Here is a 21220-nt window from a genome sequence, read left to right as displayed (position 1 = left end):
CCATGTTGGGAAGCCGAGGTGGGAGGAGCCAGCAGCCACAGCTGCTGCAGTTTAAAGCAAGAGATTCACAATAAGACAGATTCAGATGTAATAGTTTACAATGTGTGTAAAAATGTACGTAGGCTTGAAAGAGAGAGAAAAAGGTGATATATACAGTTATAAAAACAAATACATAGTTTTAAAAAATAAAGTCTTTAAAGAGACAGTAAAATTAATATAAAAAATAAGCCACATAAAGATGAATATTACACAGAGAATCTGGATTGTGTTGTCTTTGGGATTTTTAACTGCAGAGAGATATTTGATTGCAAAGGAAGCTGAGTTAAACTAATATGTATACTTTAAAGATACCTTAACTTCAAAATTTGGATGTAAGGATGTGTTGCTTTGGAAAGGAGACTCTGCTTTTGTTCCCACAGAAAGCCAAAGGCTATGGATTTGTTCCAGATTAAGATACATCAGGTTTGACCAGCCAAGACCTCCTGAAAGGTCTCCGATGACACCATGGCCCAGATGATCCAACATCCAGAACCATTTCAAGGCAGCTGGCTCAGACGATACACCCTCATGGACTATTCCATAATTCTAAAATTTTCTTTGTATCCCCATAAGATACAGCGCCCCCTCCAGCAGGAAGTAGTAAGAGAAGCTACGCCCAAATTCCCAAATTATATGTAATTTTACTTTGTTAAGGTTAAAACCTTCCTTTTTGAAAAAAAAAAGGGGGAAGTGCTGTGGGATGTTCTGTATGGCAAATGTGTTGCTAATTAGTCAATAAATAAAACACTGATTGGCCATTGGCTAGGCAAGAAGTGTAGGTGGGACAAGGAGGAGAATAAAGCTGGGAAGTGGAAGGCTGAGTCAGAGAGACACTGCCAGCCGCCACCATGACAAGCCGCATGTGAAGATTCCGGTAAGCCACGAGCCACGCGGTAAGGTATAGATTTATAGAAATGGATTAATTTAAGCTGTAAGAATAGTTAGCAAGAAGCCTGCCACGGCCATACAGTTTGTAACCAATATAAATCTCTGTGTTTACTTGGTTGGGTATGAGCGGCTGTGGGACTGGCAGGTGAGAGAGATTTGTCCTGACTGTGGGCCAGGCAGGAAAACTCTAGCTACAATTTTGAGATATAGAACCTCCCAAAATGTGATTGAGTTCATTTTGTGTTGGCTATCTACTGCTGGGGTAGGGTCTGTCCTTAAGAGTGGTTTGTGTAGCCAGTGAGATGTCATTGAAGAAACATTTTCCTTTCCAAGCAGTTATGAGCTGGAGATAGTTTCTGATTTAGTGATTGAGCTTATGCCATATCCCCAATCAGTGCTAGGAACCCACCTGGCTTAGACCTATGCATGACCTGGGCATGCTGCTACAATCTTTGTGAGTTCATGTATGTGTGTGCCCTGTTGTATCTGGAAGACATTATTTTCTTGATATCCTCCATCACCACAGGCTATTACAATCTTTCTGTGTTCATTTCCCTGGGGTTCACTGAGCCTTGAAGGGAGAGATTTGACAGAGACATCTCATTTAAGGCTGAATGTTTGAAAGTGTCTCACTCTTTGCACATTTTCTTGTTTTGTTTTGTGTCTGTTTTTGTCCTCATCTACTGTAGGAGAAAGCTTCTCTGCTGATAGCTGAGCAAGACGCTGATCAATGAGCATAGTAGAATGTCCTTAGGAGTCATTTTATTGCTATGTTCAACAGGATTGGTTTTCTCCCTAGGACTTAGCCTGTTTAGTCTCAGGTTATTGTCTACTTGAGTGGTGTCAGATATGGGTTCCATCTCATGTTGTAGGTCTTAAATCCAATTAGATATTGGTTGGTTATTTCTGTAGCTGAAGTTTTCCTGTGTCCTGCCTGGTCTGCAGCTGCTCAGACCAAGTAAGCATGCAGAGGCTTTAACTAAAACTGCTCAGCCATTAGCTCAGGCTAACTACTGACTAGCTCTTACACTTAAACTCAGCCCATTTCTGTTAATCTATATGTTGCCACGTTTTCTGTGGCTTTATCTGTTTGTCATTACATGCTGCTCCCTGGACAGCGGGTTGGTGTCTCCAGACTCAGCGTTCTTCTTCCCAGAATTCTCTTTGTCTGCTTATCCCACCTATACTTCCTGCCAGGTTACTGGTCAACTAGTGTTTTATTGAACCAGTGTACAAAAGCATTATCCCACAGCATATTCCCACATGCTTTGTGCCACTGTTGTACCAATGTGTTTTGCAGTTTGGTAACTATTGTAAATAGAAGGGTTTTCTAGCTGAGTTGGTGTGTATCTTTCTCCTCTGGTAGTGTGCATATCACTTTCAAGTCAATAGGGTGAAGGCTCTGACTTGCACTAGCTTGACTTCTCCATGTCCAATGAATCATCTGGATATTATTTGAAGCAATAAGGCCTTACTGTTAGTTTTTAGAGAGCAACCAATAGCCTTGGCAATAGCCTGGGTTGTCTGAAGTATGCATGGGGACTCTATGTCCTACAATTTGATTCTAAATAACCCATTACCTTAATTGGAGGCTTCATTTGGTGACAAGAGGTGTCTAGTTGAGACATGGACTCAGCATAATTTGATGATTCCATTCAAATTTCATTCATAGATAAATATATTTTAAGAAGCTTCTACTATAACAAGATTCCATAGGACCCTCAAAGGCCATTAGTTTTATCAATCTCTCTGCATAGTCCCTTTCTTAACCATTTATCACCCCATCCTCATTAATCCTCACGTTCTAGTCCCCACTCCCATTTATCTATAGCTACCTATTCTATTTCACTTTCCTAGGGAGATCCATCTACCTCCCACCCCCAGTTCCTTACTCCAAACCTAACCTCTCTGGCTATCAAGATTGTAGCCTGCTTGTCAAGGATTTAACAGCTGACATCTACATACAAGCAAATATATGGCTTTTTGTAACTCTATCCATTTACTTGTGAATTTCATTATTTCATTTTTAAGTAATTAATGTTCCATTTTGCCAGTGTATCACATCTTCTTTATCCATTCTTCTGTTAACAGACATCTAGTCTGTTTCCAATCTCTAGATACTATGAATAGATTAGCAATGAATATGGTTGAACAAGGGTCTCTAAAGCAGGATGTAGTCTTTTGAGTATATGCCAAAGAGTAGTCTAGTAGGATCTTGATATAGCTCTATTCCAAGCAGCCTGAGGAGCTGCCACATTGATTTACATAGTGGCTATACAATTTTGTACACCAACTGGCATTTTATGAGAGTTCTCTTGCCCTGAATCCTTGCAACCATGAACTGCCTTTTTTAAATTTTTTTTTATTTAATCTTGGCTATTCTGACTGGTGGAAAATGAAATATCAACAAAATAGATGTGGTTTGCATTTCCCTGATGACTAAGGAGGTCAAACATTCTTTAAGTGTTTCTCAATCAGTTGTGCTTCAGCTTTTGAGAAGTCTCTGTTTAGACCTCCATAACATTTTTAATTGGCTTACTTGTTTTCTTTAAGTCCAATTGTTTGAATTCTTTGTATATTTTAGGTATCAGCCCTCCATCAGATGCTTAGTTGGTTAAAAAGAAATTTTTCCCATTTTTGTACCATGCTCATTTTTCTGAATGATAGGGTTCTTTGAAACACAGAATATTTTCAATTTTATAAAGTCTCATTTATTAATAGTTGGTCATAGTGCTTATGCTACCCAAGTTCTGTTCAGAAAGTCTTAATGTGCTAATGAGTTAATGACTATTTCCTGTGTTCTCCTGTACCAGATTCAGGGTATCTGGCCTTATATCGAAGTCTTTGATCTATTTGGAGGTTATTTCTGTACAGGGTGATAAGTAGGATCTACTTGCATTCTTCTATATGTAGCAAATAGTTTAAACAGAATCATTTGATAAAGGCGTCTTTTTTCCAGTGTGTATTTCTGGCTTCTTTATAAAAACCTCAGGTGTCCATAGGTGTGTGAGTGTATGCCTGGATCTTCAATTTAATGCCATTAATCAACATGTCTGGTTTTATGTTAATACAATGCTATTTTAGTTACTATAGCATTGTAGTGCAATTTGAAATCAGGGATGGTGATACCTCTAGCAGTTTAGCTATCCTGGTTTTTGTTTTGTTCGTTTGACTTTTAAGTTTATATTGCGTATTAAGCTGCAAATTGTCCTTTCAATTTCTGTTAAGAATTGTGTTGGAACTGTGAATGGGATTACATTGAATCTGTACATTGCTATGCAGTTTAGATATCAGGATGATTGTGGCCTCATTCCAAAAAAAATTAGGAATGTTCCTTCTACACCTGTTTATGTGAAATAATTTGAGTAGTAATTCTTCTTTGGAAGTCTGCTAGAAAATTCTACTCTGAAATCATCTGGCTCTAGGCTTTTTTTGGTTATCAAGTAAGGACTAAATTTACAATATTCTGTCCATTTGTAGTTACCATATTTGGGGAAAATAATGCATTATCTATCCTGTCTTAGTGAATCCAAAGTTTTATACCTAACTTACTTTTTATTATAACTAAGGAAACTGCAACTATAATTATCTATCTACAACTACAAACACCCAGAAAAATGTAATATCTAACAAGAGAGATGTCTGGCTGCCTGGACAGTCAGTGAAAGTTCCTCTGCAACACTGAGGAATCCATCTTCAGTCTACAGGCCTAGAGTATCTGGCAGACTTTTCATTGAAGCAGGAATTTTTGACTGTCCTGCCTTGTTTTAGTAAAGTTCATCAGTCACTTTCCTCTGTGTCCTGTAGAATGTCTCACATACTCTTCTGTGAAGCAGGAATTTTTGAAGGACTGTCCTGCCTTGTTTTGGCAAATTTCAACAGTCTTTTTCCTTTGTGTCCTGTGTGTCCTGTACATCCAGTCTGCACAGCACATTGTCAGCAGTCAAAGGCAAGAATAGTTTCTTTGCCCTGTGGCTAAACTTGCCACAATGAAAGTGAACTCTATAAGGAGTTTCTCCAATGTCCATCATCTTCCCTGAAGTAAATTGGTATTGCCAGAAGCAGATGTATTTCATTATCATGAAAAACTTTAAACTAACAAAACATTTTAAATTCCATATTCTATAGATCTTTGAAGTTTATCTATTTAAAATATATCTATTTAACCTAGAAAACATACCTATCACAGCTACAAATTTGATTGTTATAGATGAATAACTACTGACCTATATTTCTTGATTGTCCTATACAGTTTATAATAATAGCTTTCAAAACCTAGACCTTCACCCTACATTTCCAAATGAACTGCATAGGCATAATACCTCATACAAAAATAAAAACATACATACAATATGTTGTAACCAAAATAACCTTAAATTTTTATCAATATACAAAATTCCTTTAAAGACTAGAAACTATATACAGTGTAACAAAATAATTTTAAAGTTGTATCAATATACTATATTCCCCTAAATGATAACAAACATGAATAACTCACCAAATAACCAAAAGCTACCCACACTCCCCAACTCTTGGGAATGTAGACATAGTTTTCTCCACATTGCTTCCTGCTGCCTGTGGATGAAGCATCTTTAGGGTCCCAGATGAAAATTTTCGAGATAATGACCAAGTCCTAGGAAGACCAGCAGTAACTTCTGCTGATAGATCCGCCTGCCTCTGCCTCCCAAGTGCTGGGATTAAAGGCATGCGCCACCACCGCCTGGCTTAGCCAGCTTTCCTTAACTTTAGATTATCCCATCTACCTTTTTGCCTCTGGGTTTTTCCCATTCTCTTACTTCTATAAATCTCACTCTTACTCAATGGCTTGCTGTGTGGCTGGGTGGCTGGCACCTGGAGTCCTCCTCCTTCTCTGGTTTCTTCTTCTTCCTCCTTTTCCCAGATTTCTCCCTCTATATATTCTCTCTGCCTGCCAGCCCCACCTATCCTTTCTTCTGCCTTGATATTGGCCAGTTCTTTATTAGACCATCAGGTGTTTTAAACAGGCACAGTAGCACAGCTTCACAGAGTTAAAAAATGCAGCATAAACAAAAGTAACACACTATAAAATAATATTCTACTACAACCATTCCTTTGTTTCTATTTAGAAAAGAACAGGCCTCCCATGAATCAACAAAACATGACCTATCAAGTTATAGTAAGACTAAGCACCCCACCATGTAGTAAGAATTAGAAAAGCTACTCAGTATGAGGAATGGAGTTCCAAAAGCCAGTAAAGGAATCAGAGATAACCATTGCTGTTACTCTTAGGAGTCCCATAAGAAAATCAAGCTACTTAACTGTTACATATATGCAGAGGACCTAGATCCATCCTATGAAGGCTCTCTGGTTATCAGTTCAATCTCTGTAACCTCCAGTGAGCCCAGGTCAGTTGATTTTGTAGTTTTTCTTGTGATGTTCTTGACCCCTCTGAATCCTAAAATCCTTTCTACCTCCCATCAGCAGAATTCCCCAAGCTCAGCCTAAGGTTTGACTATGGATTTCTGCATGTTTTCACCAGTTATTGGATGAAGCCTCTCTGGTTTTTATTGGGCTAGGCACCAATCTATGAGTATAGCAGAATATTGTTGGGCATCATTACATTGGCATTTTTCCCCTCCAGTCATGTTTGCTTCTATCCTAGGTCTCTGGGCCATCCAGCCTCTGGGTCCTGGCATTCCAGGCAGTTTTAGGGGTGGGCTCAGTCTTGTGGCATGAGTCTCAGACTGGACCAGTCATTGGTTGGCCACTCCTGAAGTCTCTACACCACCCTTACTCCTGCAGATCCTATAGGTAGGATAGACTGTAGGTCAAAGGTGATATGGCTGGCTTGATGTCCTAATTCCTTCACTGAAAGTTTTTTTCCTGGTCACAGGAGATGACCAGTTCAGACTACATATCCACAATTGCTGAAATTCTTAGCTGGAGTCATCCTTGTAGATTGCTGGGCATGTCCCTTGCACCAGATTTCTACCTGGCCCCTAAATAATCCCCTTTTCCAGTAGGCTCTTTCAGTACTCTCTCCCCACTCCCACCCCTACCTAATCCCTCATGTTCCCATTCCTACTGGCCCCTCAAACTACCCATAAAATCTCTTATATTTCCCCTTCCCAGGGTCATTCAAGTGCTTCCCTTGGTTCCTCCTTGTTACCTAGATCTTCTTGCTCTGTGGATAGTAATATGGTTATCCTTTGCTTTATAGCTGATATCCACTTATAAATGATTAAATATTTGTCTTTCTGGTTCTGAGTTATCTCACTCAGGATGACTTTTTTCTTGTTCCATCCATTTGCCTTCAAATTTTATGATGTTATTTTTTTTAACAGCTGTGTAAATTGTCCACTGTGTAAATATGCCACATTTTCTTTATATAGTATTCAGTTGAGGGACATCTAGGTTGTTTCCAGGTTCTGGATATTATGAATAAAGATGCTATGAATGTAGTTGAGCAAGTGCCGTGTTACCATTGAGCATCTTTTGGGGAGACTTTTAATTATTGCTTCTACTTGACTGGGGGTTGCAAATCTGTTTAAACTGCTTGTCTGATCTTGGTTGAATTTTGGTAGGTACTGTGTAGCAGTAAAATTATCCATTTCTTTTAGATTTTCTAAATATTTTGAGTGTGATTTTTAAAGTAAGTCTTTATGACATTCTGGATTTCCTTGTTATCTGTTATTATGTTCTCCTTTGTCTCTAATTTTGTTAATTTGAATTTTTATTTTCTGCTTTTTAGTTAATTCGGTTAAAATCTTCCCAATAAAATCAACTGTTTTCATTGATTCCTTTTATTGGTAGCTTATTTGTTTCTTTATTAATTTAAGCCCAGTGTGTGATTATTTCTTCCCGTCCCTTTTCAGTGCTGATGCCCAGTTTTAATCAATGGTGATCAGATGGGATTCAGGGGGTTATTTCAATTATTTGTATCTGTGAGACTTGCTATATTTCTGAGCATGTGATTAGTTTTGGGGAAATTTTCATGAGATGCTGAGAAGGTTATATTCTTTTGTATTAGGGTAAAATACCCTGCAAATATCTTATAGGCCCATTTATTTATTAGGTCAGCTATTTCCAGCATTTCTCTATTTAGTTTCATCGGGATGACCTGTTTAGTGGAAAGACTGGTGTACTGAAGTCACCTACTCTTGCTGTGTGAGGGTCAGTATGTGGTTTCAGCTGTCATAGTGTTTCACTTATGAACTTGGATGCCCTTGAGTTTGATGCATAACTATTTAGAATTGCAGTATCCTCTTGGTGGATTTCTTTCTTTCATCTTACGTTATTTATGTTTTAATATCATGTGTAAGAATTCAGTGCTAAATTTGCTGTACCTTATTAAATGCCATAAAAGTCTATTCTTAGTTTTACTTTAACGTTTGTAGTTTTTTTTGTGTGTGTGTGTGTTCGTGTGTGCTGTGCTTTAAATGTGACATTTCTCCCACATGATGACATGTTTGAACATTTGATCGCCAGCTGTTGGTGCTGTGTAGGAAGGTTGTGGAACCCTTAGGAGTTGAGTCTTGATGGGGGAAGAGGCCTTTTGGGGTTGAGCTTTGAAACATCATAGCTCTGCCCCACTTGCTGTTCAGTCTCTGCTTCTTGAGTGTAGATTCATTGTGACCAGCCAGACTCCTGCATCTGCTGCATGTCTTCATTGCCTGCTGCTATGTTCTAGCTACAATGATGGACTATATCATTATAAATCAGATATTTTTGAGACAGAGTTTTACCATGGATTACCAATTAAAATAATCCCTTTCTCCTTTAAGTTGTTTGTGTGAATATACTTTATGACCTCAAAAGTGAGAAAGTTATTAAGACAATGTGCTTTCCTCATTTTTCTTTTTTGCCTATGACGTGGGTAAATGTACAAATATTTTCTTTTATGTGTAGATATTAAAACAGCATCTACTGATGAGTGCCCTTTCTGATGGAGTGAAATTGAAACTCTTGTGGAAAATGAACAAGCCATAAAAATTAGTCATATCACCATCCTAAGTGCTAGGATGATGAATACGTGGCATCATGCCTGGCCTGGATTCATTATTTTAATGCATCTTATTTTTAGGCAATGTAGGGTGTATCATTTTATTTGCAAACCAAAAAGCAATATTTCCATTTGTTCATTTGTTTATCTTTACAACAAATCTTTATTTCTTCAAGTGGTTTTAAATTAAAAGCTAAGGTCTCTTCTTTATGATCTGTCTGTCTCTCTTTTTATATTAGGTTTGGTGATATCTATACTTATATTTACCTCAAAAATCTTAATTTAAATTAACATTTAATATTCAAAAAGAGTTGATTCCCTCATAGAATTCCTGGTTGACAGATTTGTATAATTCTGGTTTGTTTTTTATTTTCTTTCTTCTGTTTAGTATAATATACCACTGCTATTTTCATGGTTTCTGAAAAGCTGGATGTTTGTCTTACTAAGGATCCCTTGTATGGGGTGAGATGCTTCTCTCCATGTACAATATTCTTTCTTTGGTTTAACAGTACCTTAAGACTCTTGGATTTGTTGATTCCTTTCACTCATCAAAGAGGAAAAAATTCCAGCCATCATGTCTTCAAATATTCTTTCTGTCTTTTGGCTTCTCCCTCTGCTTCTGTAACTTCTATTTTCATAGTTTTCTCCATGATAATGTCCCAGATTATATCTAGGTTCTGTGCACTTTTCTTTACTGGTTCATATTTTATTTTGCATATTCACACTTAGGTATCACATGTTATAAGTCACAGATTACTTGGTTTCTGAAAGTACAAAACTGCAATTGAACACTTTCAGTGGTCTCTCTGTCATTTAAATGATAAATTTTCAACTCCAGTATGTCTGTTTGATTCCCTTTGAATTGTTCATCTCTGATGTGGTTCACAGGTTTGGTTTTTTTTTTAAACACCTGTTTTCTTTCTTTAGATCATTGTCTGTGCTTGGCTTTGATACTTAGGCATTATTAAAATAGTTTACCTTATATTATTTTTCTAATGAGTTCTGAATATTATTAAAGTTTAGTTAATAATAATAATAAAATTTATTATTATAATTTTGTTATTATTATTTGTGTTTTTTCATATGTGTGTGTGGCATGAGGATGATGTGCCATGATACATGTTTGGAAATCAGAAGACAACTTTAGAATCATGTCCCTCATTCCACGCCTGTATAGACTCCAGGGGTAGATTCCAGTTCTTAGATTTGTGCAACAAGCACATTTACCCACAAGGCCATCTTACTAGCTGTATTGTTTTTAAAATAAATTGATTTTGAGCTTGGAAAACATCCAATTTATTGTTTGTTTTTATACCTTGCTCTTGTTTTGCTGTTGCTATTACAAGTGATATTTGAGAATATTTTATTAGAATGTGGACCTGTGAAGACAAAATCACCCCCTACCCTTTCTCATAATAAACACTGAACAAGTTAGAACAAATATCACAATCAGTTCTTAGGAACTGCTCTAAAACCATTAATCAGGATCATAAGCTGTGCTTATGGGTTGGTGCTCTTTGTAAAGCTTGGGGAGGTTAAGAATATTCTCTTATTGTACAGTTGATAGGTCTATGTGCCATAAAATTTCTACTCAATCAATTATGCATTTTCTTGAAACAGCATTATTTTTGACTGCATTTCAGACTTTGAGGCAGGAAAGTTCTGTCAATTCCTGCTGAATTTTTATATTCTCACTGAGGAGATGAGCATTTATACATGGCTGCTTATTATGCTACTTTGCTAAAGAAATCATGTCTTTTTGATCACCTAATAGTGATTTTAACATACCAAAGGTTTTTAAGAACAATTAAGCAACTGAAATTTACTTCATGGTAAGTAAGCCCTATGTATTATCTTATCACCAACTCAGAGTTCAGCTGGATTTTTCCTTTTTGATTTTTATCTAAACATTTAACATTATGTGTTGTTTTATACATATGTTTTATTTGAAATATTTGTCTTGCAAAAGATATAATACTGCTCCTAAGTTTTAAAGTATAGATGCCATGGGTCTAGAGAGATGACCAGGTTAACAAGGCTTCTTGTCCTTCTAGAGAGCCCAAGTTTAATTTTCAGTACACTGTCAGGTATAGTACAACTACCTGTAACTCCAGCACCAAAAGCTTGAGTACCTTGTTTTGGCCTCTATGTCTACCTTTACAAATATGGAAGCCACATACACAGATAATAGACACTGTCCATAAATAAAAACAAACTATATCTTAAGAAATATATATAGGTGCCTAAAGTAAAAGTGATAACTCAGTGGGTAATGGTTCCTGCTGTTAAGCCTGATGACCTGAGCTTTGTCCCCTGGATTTCCATGGTTGAAAAAGAGAACTGATTTCTGTAAGTTGTTCTTTTGATGTCCACATATACACATGACTTTTTTTTGCCTGTACACATCTATACATACAAATAATCGTTGAAAATTAGAGAATATTCACTATGATTTGGTAAAGGTTTACTTTTTTAATATCTTCTACATTATCAAATATATGTTGATTATGTGCAGGTATTTTCCTTGATTTGTTATTTACTATAGTGTGGTTGATACATTGTGCACCCCAATAAACTTATCTGAAAGATCAGAGAAACAGAACAAGCCACATCTAACCTCACCTTGCCAACTTCTCAGCCAATGCTGTTTCCTCAGACTGAAAGCCTCTGAGTCCTTATCTGAATGGATCTCAGATGAACTGCTGCTAAAAGCTAAAAGCTTAACAAGGCTCTAGTTCCTTGTCCTCATGCCTGATGTACTTCTTTGCTTCCTACCATCACTTCCTGGGATTAAAGGCATATGTCACCATGCCTTGCTGTTTCCAGTGTAGCTTTGAACTCACAGAAATCCAGACAGATCTCTGCCTCCGGAATGCTAGGATTAAAGGCATGTGCTACCACTGCCTAAACCTATGTTTAATATAGTGGCTATCTGTCTCTGACCCCCAGATAAGTTTATTGGGGTGCACAATATATCAACCACATTTCCCCTTTTTTGTTTAAAATAAAAAAGTTATAACAAATATAAAAAAGTATATACAATAAGTATATACAATATATACAGTCAAGAATTACATTAACAATGTCTAGTCCATTAACATTTGACAGATTTAGACAAAAAACTTCATTATATATATTAACAATGTCCAGTCCATTAACATTTGACAAATTCAGACAAAATATTTTATTACTTATCCTATTTAAGACAAGTAGTTCCTTTTTAAAAGTAGATTCAATAATCTACCTTTTTATTTTATCATATTTCTTTTTTCATTTCTGAGTAGATTAAAAAATCTGCCTTTTATCTTATCATTCTATATCTTCCTTTTTTCTTTTCAGAGTAGATTCAATAATCTATCGTTTTCTATATCCTCTTTTTTCTTTTTCTTTTTTTTAAAGAACACTGTGTCTAAGATCGTATGTTTAGCTTTTTTTTGACCAATAACAATTAGCAACTTACAACAAACCATAGTAAACAATGACAATATCCATAACTCATTAAACAACCAAAAAACACTCACCCCACCTCTTGGGAATGTGGGCATCATGTTCTTAAAATTACTTCCTGCTTTCTGGGGGTGAAGACATCTTTAGAGGATCCTGAAAAGAAAATTTTGGGGTTAATTGTCAAGTCCTGGGAGAGTTAGTTGTATCATTTGTCCAGTCTCTGCATAATGGGAAAGTGCAGGGCTTGTCTCAAGTACTTGCTCGAGTTGTCTGTGAACCTGGATCATCTCAGCTAGCTATCCCAAAATTATCCTGAGTAGTTTGTAGTCCAAAGTCAATCTCTCCATGGTGTTAATCAGCTTAATGGCTTTACCATAGTCCATGTGGAATCGTCATTGTGGGATCCCGTCATCCTTTTGAAGATTTCAAAATCACTGTTAGTCATGGTCATGGTTCCCTGCAGACATTTTCTTTTTGTGTATGCCTCCTCTGTGGTTTGGAGCAATCACAGTCTGATAAATGTCTGCCTCTCAGACCCACAAACATTCTTCCCTAGAGGAGAATATGTTCACAGCAACTTCTTCTCCCCACCATTTGTCTTGCCAAACTTTACCAAACTGACCTTTGCCAATGCTTTCTTGTAACACCATGGTCCTGGCAATTGTTCTCTGAACAAGCAGCAGTAAACCTTTTCATTCCTTGTAACAGCTTAGCTGCCACCACCAACATGAGAAGCAGCTTGTAGCTCAGAGCAGAAGCCACCACCTCCATGGTCCTGCTGACACTGTGTCCCAGCCCTTGCCTCAGATTCTCCTCAGCAAGGCTTTCAGGGTGGCCTTGAACTCAGGATCCTCCTGTTTCTATGTCCTTCAGCAAATCCTACCAGTCTGTGCCACCACAACTGGCCTCATGCAGCTCAGGCCTGAGCTGAGGCCCGCAAGGCCACAGGCAAATAGCTTTTTCATGAATTTGTACCTGACAGTTGGATGTCAGATATAACACAAATCTTAAAGGGTCTTATTAATAAAAAACACGGATGCAATTTTTGTTGTACTAACTCTCCCTACTATTTTTCTACACTTCCTTCATCCCATGTATATTTTGTCATCTATTTGTTAAGGAGTTTCATTTGTTTGTTTTTGTAGTTGTTTGCATAAACAATAATACCATTCATAAATAAATTATTTATGATAGTAAAAATTCTTTGTACTTACTTTCCTAATACACACATTATATTTACTTTTTTTTATTTCCTCAGTAGCAGAATCTTTCAGTTCAGTGTTAAAGAAAAATGAGTGTTAAGCAAAGTGTGTATAGCAGCATGTCACTAAGAGCCATTTTATTACTATATGCTCTTAGCAACAAAATAGTATACAGCTTTACCCTAGGTCCTGTGACCTGATAGTCTAATTATTGTCCAGTTTAGCAGTTTCAGATGTAGGTTGCATCAAATGGAGTGGACTTTATATCCAAGATTTAAAATGTGGCTTATTTTCCTACAACTTGTACCACCAGTGACCCACTCAGAATGCCCCAAACAATGAAACAATGACAGTGCATGCTGGCAAGGATGCAGGTAAAGGGGAACATTGACTCTGTACTGGTGGGAGTGGAAATTTGTATAGCCAGTAAGGAAATCAGTGTGATCATTCTTTGGCAATCTGGAAATTAATCTACACTAAGATCCATCTATATCATTCTCGGGTATTGTCTTAGTTTGTGTTTCCATTGCTGTGAAGAGACACCATGACCACAGCAATTCTTATAAAGAAAACATTTAATTTGGATGGCTTGCTTACAGTTTCAGAGGTTCAGTCCGTTATCATTATGATGGGGAACATAGCAATGCACAGGCACACATGGTGCTGGAGTAGGATCTGAGAGTCCTACATCTTGCAGGCAACAGAAAGTCAACTGAGACACTGGATAATACCTTTATCATTGGAAACTTCAAAGCCTACCTGATGTGGGTTGTCTTTCTGTATGCTGTGAATATATGTTGCTTCTATTGGTTAATAAATAAAGCTGCTTTGGCCTAAGGCAAGGCAGAATAACACCAGGCAGGACATCCAGGCAGAGATAGAGGAGAAGGGTGAAGTCTGGGAAAACCCAATCAGCTGCCCAAAGAGCAACATGCCAAGAGACAGGTAATGCCACAGCCATGTGGCAATATACAGATTAATAGAAATGGGTTAATTTAGGAAGTAGGACCTAGTTAGTAATAGGCCTGAGCTGTTGGCCATGCAGTTTGTAATTATTATAAAACTTCTGAATGATTATTTTAGAAATGGCCTCAGGATGGGGTGAGACAGAAAAGCCTCTGTTTACAAAGATGTCCGACGTTCCACCTGTACATCCCCATAAAACCTGAGATATTATGTTTATGCAACTCATTAAAAATGTAATATGCAATTAAGAAATAAAGATTAATAGTCATCTATAATAGTCAAACTTATAGTCATATTTTCTAGGTTTTATAAATATATAGAAATATATTTCAGATAGATATATAACCTTCAGTACTTGAAAATATTTTTCAGATAGAAAGGTAATCTTCAAATACTTGAAAGACCTACAGAATATGGCATTTAAAATGTTTTAATAACTTGGACTTTTCTCGACAATGAGACATGTCTGCTCCTGGCAGCACCAGTCTACTTCAAAAAGATGATGGACATTGAAGAAACTCTGTATGGAGTTTGTTTTTTTTTATGGCAAAAGCTAGCCATGTGGGCAAGAAACTGACCTTGCCTCAACTGCTGACAGTAAGTTCACTGTCCAAACTGGACATGCAGGATCCACAGGAAAGTGACTGCCCAAACAAGGTGAGACAGTCCTTCAGGGTTCCTGATTCATAGAAGAAAATGCCTGACATTCTGCAGGACACAGAGGAAAGCAACTGATGAACTTTGCCAAAATAGGTGAGACAGTCTTTCAAATTTCCTGTTTCACTGAAAAGTCTGCCAGATACTCTAGGCCTGTAGGCTGAAGATGCATGCCCCAACATAGCAGAGGAACTTTGGGTGACTGTCCAGACAGTCAGATATCTCTGTCATTTCTAGAGTTTTTGGAAGTTGCTTGCAATGCACTTTCTGTTTACTCGGGTAATATTATATCCTTCTTGAGTCTTTGATGGAGTTGAAGATTAGATAGTTACAATTATAGTTTTCCTTAATTATAATGAAAGATAAATTAGATACAAAACGTTATACTCCAACAAGGGCATACCCACTTCAACAAAGCCCCTTCTCCTAATAATGCCACTCCCTATGTGAGTGTGGGGAACAATTACCTTCAAACTACTACAGTGAAGTACCCAAGCGGCTGTACTTTATACTACAGAGATAATTGTTCATCCATGTTCATCGCTACTCTATTCACAATAACCAGAAATGAGAAACAGCATAGAAGTCTATTAAATGATGAATGGATAATGAAAATATTGCTCATTTACACAATAGAATATTTTTCATATCTTAAGAAAAAAGAAATTTGAAAGTAAATGAATAGAGCAAGAAAAAAGTCATCCTTGTGTAAGGTAGGTATCCCACCCTTGAAAGACGAAGAGTATATGTTTTTCCAACCTTTTTCTTGATCTTAGATGAGCAATCCATTCTGTCACTGTAGCTCTTCAAGATGGTGTTTTAAGAAATTTCTTGTTGCCATATTAAGGAAGATCCCCATCTTAATTCACATCCATCATTGATGTAAAAAATACCTGGCAAAGCAGCTCAATGACCACGAGCTTTATTCTGGCTCATAGCTACAAGATGTAATCCATCATGACAGGGAAGTCACAGAGACTGAGCTGCAAGACATCTCACATCTCTTCAGCCAGGAAGCAGATACAGATACTTACTGTGGCTCAAAACTTATTCTCTTTTATATTCAGTTAAGGATCTTAGCCCATAGAATGTGTCTCTCACATTTAGAATGGCAGAATATTTATTATCAGAAATAATTTTTATCAGAAATAATTTTATCAAACCCTATTTATGATCAATTCATATGATTTTATAATTGTATTTTCATTCAAACTGTTAGCTCTGGGTTAACTTAAATGGTCAGTATCAAATCAGCCTTCAGTTTCTCAAAAAATGTATATTGGTTATCAAATTTAATTATAAATGTTAATATAATTTGTCAATTTTTTATTTCTTCTTATATATCAATCATAACACACACACACACACACACACACACACACCATAGCATACATATACTCTCCCTTAGACTCATCAACCATTTTCCCTTTTAGTTTGTGTCCTTTAGGCTATAATACTAACACATACCAACTACATCATCAGTCTCCATGAAAAAGTGAAAAAGGAAGGTTGTGAAGTACCTTCCTTCTCTTTCTTTTGTTTCTTTGTTCTGATATTGGCTATGTGTCCTTAGGTATACAGCTCTGTTTGGCAAGAGTTTCCTCCCAAGCTCTTGGTCTAATTTCCTCTGGTAACTTCTATTGTACTTTTGGACTTTCATGCCAAGAAGTGGTAGAACTTCCAATTGTTGCTAATTCCTGAATCCTCAACAACACTTTTTGCCATCAGGGTCACTGTTTATGCTTTTGAAATAATCTGTTAAATTCTTTATGAGGTGAATAATTTTATGTGTGCTTATACTTCCTACTGAAAAAAAAATGAGTGATACAACTCTCATGGCTTCCCATTACATTTCAAATAAACTAAAAAACTTGACCTATGGGAAGCCTTGCAAGTCTACTTCCATCCGTCCATCTCTCCCTATTGCACCCCTTCTTTGTTGTCTAATAGTGAATTCTTACTATTTCTTGCACTGTTAATACAATATTATTCCTCCTTCAGAACTTTAAAGGGCATTTGTGAACATATTGGTTTCCTTTTCATCTGTCTTTTTAAAGTCTTGTTTGCATCATTGTGCTTGTGTTGGGGAAAGAAATGAAGCAAGAAAAACTGAGTTAGGAAATTTTAATAACAAATTCAATTGAATCCACCTTCTGAGTGTAGGCTCTAAAATTCTAAAATTACATAATTGGTTGAAACTTCCCACAAAACAATGAAATATCCACTTTGAAAATCAAATTAAACAAGTAGTATTTAACCTTTTATGACTTCGACAATACTATTTCAACAGTGGAAGCTTATTTGCATAATCTACATATGTATATTCTGAACTTTATCTTTCCTTAGTATCTTTCTGCAGTTTAAATGTGTCTACAGGGTTGGATCTTAATATTTCATTTAGGCAGCCCTTAGCATATACAAAGGAATGTTGTCTTTTTTATGCTGTTCCTATCAAAATGTGTAAACATTTGCTTGATTTAATAAGAATGGAAACGGTATAAGGAAAGACAAAGTGTTTTGGAAACCATAAGCCTAGCATTGTGATTTATAAGACACAATCTGAAACACCTCTGCAGTGTGTTTGTGTTAAAAGTCTATAAAAATGAATGCCTGGATGGAATTCATTATCCAATGAGATTTGCATGAAAGCTAAGTTTTTGGCTAAGTAAAGACAGTGAGCAAGTTCTGGAAAATGTGAAAACACTAGAAACTCACAAGTTAATTTGTATGACTGACAAAAAAATAAAAGGACCAAGGGATAAACTAGATAATTGCTGATACCCTAGCAAATCTCATCTGAGGAACTGCTTATGGAGCCCTGTTTTCATTGTGCATGAGTCTTGCCACCATAGACGAGGACTTAAGCCTGAGTCCAGCTTTCTTATTCTGCAATGGAAATGGAATTGTGAAGCTGAAGGTGAGGTTTGATTCTTTCAATGTAGTGTCTGACAGGAGTGCCTAGGTAAGACTCTGATCTAGCCTAGAATGTCTGTCAGTCCCCCTTATAAGCATAACCGGGGGCTTATCACAGATTTAACTAGGCACCAATCAATATTCTCAGCATTTAGAGAACTTGCTCATGCGGAGAAATAAGAGAAGCATTGTGATTATGAACTTACCAGTCATAATATGCCATCAACTTTAACTGAGATGTTATCTTAACCACATCTATACTAGTAGAACTCCAGACAGAGCTCATATTCCCAGACTGGACAGCCTGGCTCTGTTAAAACCCTTTATATCTGTCAGAGACAAAACTAGTGTGAAAGAAAATTGACAAAGTTTATTTATTCAAGTAGGCAGCTACTTATTAATAAATCTGTACTTATTCATAAACCTGTGGATATGTATTCACAAGCTTATGAATATTTATTAATAACCTCGATGTGTATGCATAAATGCATCTGGTCTCTTTTTTTCTGACAGTGTCTCAAAAGTATTTGAAAAGAAGGTCTATTTTAGAGAAAAATTAGGTAGCATCTATTGGCAGGTGTTTGGCTAAGGTGGGGTCTTGGGAGCAGCAGAGTTTCTCGTTGGTGTTCCCAAGCACTGAGACAGTTTGACTGGCTTCAAGGAGGTGATCATGCCGGAGGTGGTTCTTTCTGAAGAGCAAAGACTGTTAAGTGCTGGGTGCAATGTTCTGCATAACCACCTTTCTTAGTCCCTCTTCTGTTACTCTGACAAAAGCAACTTAATGGAGAAAGGGTTTCTTCACGTTCATAGTTCAAGGGTAAAGTCTATTTTGGTAGAGAAATAAAATCAGCAAGAATTGAAAACAGCTGATCCCATCTCATTTACAACTGAAAAGCACAAAGTAATGATTACATGCCAGTTTTCAACTCATTTCTTCCCATTTGTATAAATTAGCATCCCTTGCACAAGGAGTGTCCTACCAATAGTTGAGTCTCCTCACATCAATGAAGCAAGAAAATTTCCCTCAGGCTTTCCCAGATGACCTAGGATCACCTAAGAATGTTGCTAATTAACATTAACCATCACATTGCCTGTAACTGGAATAATTGTGACAATAATCCCCATATCGGAGGGATAGGATTGTACTGGGTAGCCATTCCAGCTTTGATCTGGAATTTCCAACCCCCATTCAGGCTTTGGTAACTGTCATGCCTACAAGGCAGGGCCAAGAGAGGACCCTGAAGACCTGAGATCTGGATGGGCCGGCTCTCTTGATTCCTGGACCCTGGACACTGGAGGTAGACCAAGCAGAGTTTTCCAGAGAACACTGCTGGACTGTGCTACACCTTTCCCAGACCCTGCAACCTATCCCTTTACTTGTAAGTTACCCCACAAAATAAACCTCCCTTGTAACTACATGGAGTTGCCTTAATATTTTAGCCAATACAGGATAGCTGGAAATTTCTTGTCCCAGTATGTGCCGTTGGAAAGGATCAAGATTTTTGCCTGACATTTTTCTTTCAAAGATCTCACTCTTTTGAAACTCATTTCAACCATGGAGTGGCTTGCCTGAATGCACAGTCTAGCTAACTTGTCAGCTTTGTTTTGTGCCCATAGTGTACAAAGAGAATGACAGTGTGGTTACATTTCTTAATCTGGGGAGTAGAAGGCCACATATGAATCTGTCTTTGACTCCCAAACCCCAAATGCTTGCCTTATATTGGACTTTGACCTTTTAACACTAAAATAAAAATGGGGCACTGGAGAACTTGGGTTCATAGAAGTCAAAATTTATACTTGAACAGATATGTGTGGTCCCAATTACCCTCTTGAACTCTCAGTATGTCTGATGGTCAGCAGAAAACCTGGATTATTGTGATGAGAACAGAAGAAATGAGCCAGTCAGACTGTGTAGCTGGAGTTTTCCTGCCTGGCCCACAGTCAGGACAAATCTCTTTCACCTGCCAGTCCCACAGCCACTCAGACCCGACCAAGTAAACACAGAGACTTATATTGGTTACAAACTGTGTGGCCGTGGCAGGCTTCTTGCTAACTGTTCTTACAGCTTAAATTAATCCATTTCCATTAATCTATACCTTGCCATATGGCTCGTGGCTTACCGGCATCTTCACATGCTGTTTCTCATCATGGCGGCTGGCAGTGTCTCTCTGACTCAACCTTCCACTTCCCAGCTTTATTCTCCTCCTTGTCCCGCCTACACTTCCTGCCTAGCCAATGGCCAATCAGTGTTTTATTTATTGACTAATCAGCAACACATTTGCCATACAGAACATCCCACAGCACTTCCCCCTTTTTTTTCTTTTCGAAAGGAAGGTTTTAACCTTAACAAAGTAAAATTACATATAATTTGGGAATTTGGGCGTAGCTTCTCTTACTACTTCCTGCTGGAGGGGGGTGCTGTATCTTATGGGGACACAAAGAAAATTTTAGGATTATGGAATAGTCCATGAGGGTGTATCATCTGAGCCAGTTGCCTTCAAACCATTCTGGATGTTGAATCATCTGGGCCATGGTGTCATCGGAGACCTTTCAAGGGGTCTTGGCTGGTCAAACCTGATATATCTTAATCTGGAACAAATCCATAGCCTTTGGCTTTCTGTGGGAACAAAAGCAGAGACTCTTTTCCAAAGCAACATATCCTTATATCCAAATTTTGAAGTCAAGATACCTTTAAAATATACATTTTGGCATAACTCAACAGCTTTTACAATCAAATGTTTTTCTGCAGTTAAAAATCCCAAAGACAACACAATCCAGATTCTCTGTGTAATATTCATCTTTATGTGGCTTATTTTTTATATTAATTTTACTGTCTCTTTAAAGGCTTTATTTTTTAAAACTATGTATTTGTTTATATAACTGTATATTTCACCTTTTTTGTCTCTTTCAAGCCTATATATATTTTACACACATTGTAAACTATTACATCTGAATCTGTCTTATTGTGAATTACTGCTTTAAACTGCAGCAGCTGTGGCTGCTGGCTCTGCCCACCTCAGCTTCCCAACATGGCGGTGGTTTACCACCAGCTCTGGGAGCTATGGTGGGTCTATGCTTTTATCCAAGCAGCATGTAGCCCAGAAACCTCTTTTTTTTGTTTTGTACT

The sequence above is a fragment of the Peromyscus eremicus genome, chromosome 15 (genome assembly GCF_949786415.1).
Source record: "Peromyscus eremicus chromosome 15, PerEre_H2_v1, whole genome shotgun sequence".
Lineage (NCBI taxonomy): Eukaryota > Metazoa > Chordata > Mammalia > Rodentia > Cricetidae > Peromyscus > Peromyscus eremicus.
The sequence above is the reverse complement of the archived record's forward strand: the minus strand, read 5'-3'. Positions refer to the sequence as shown.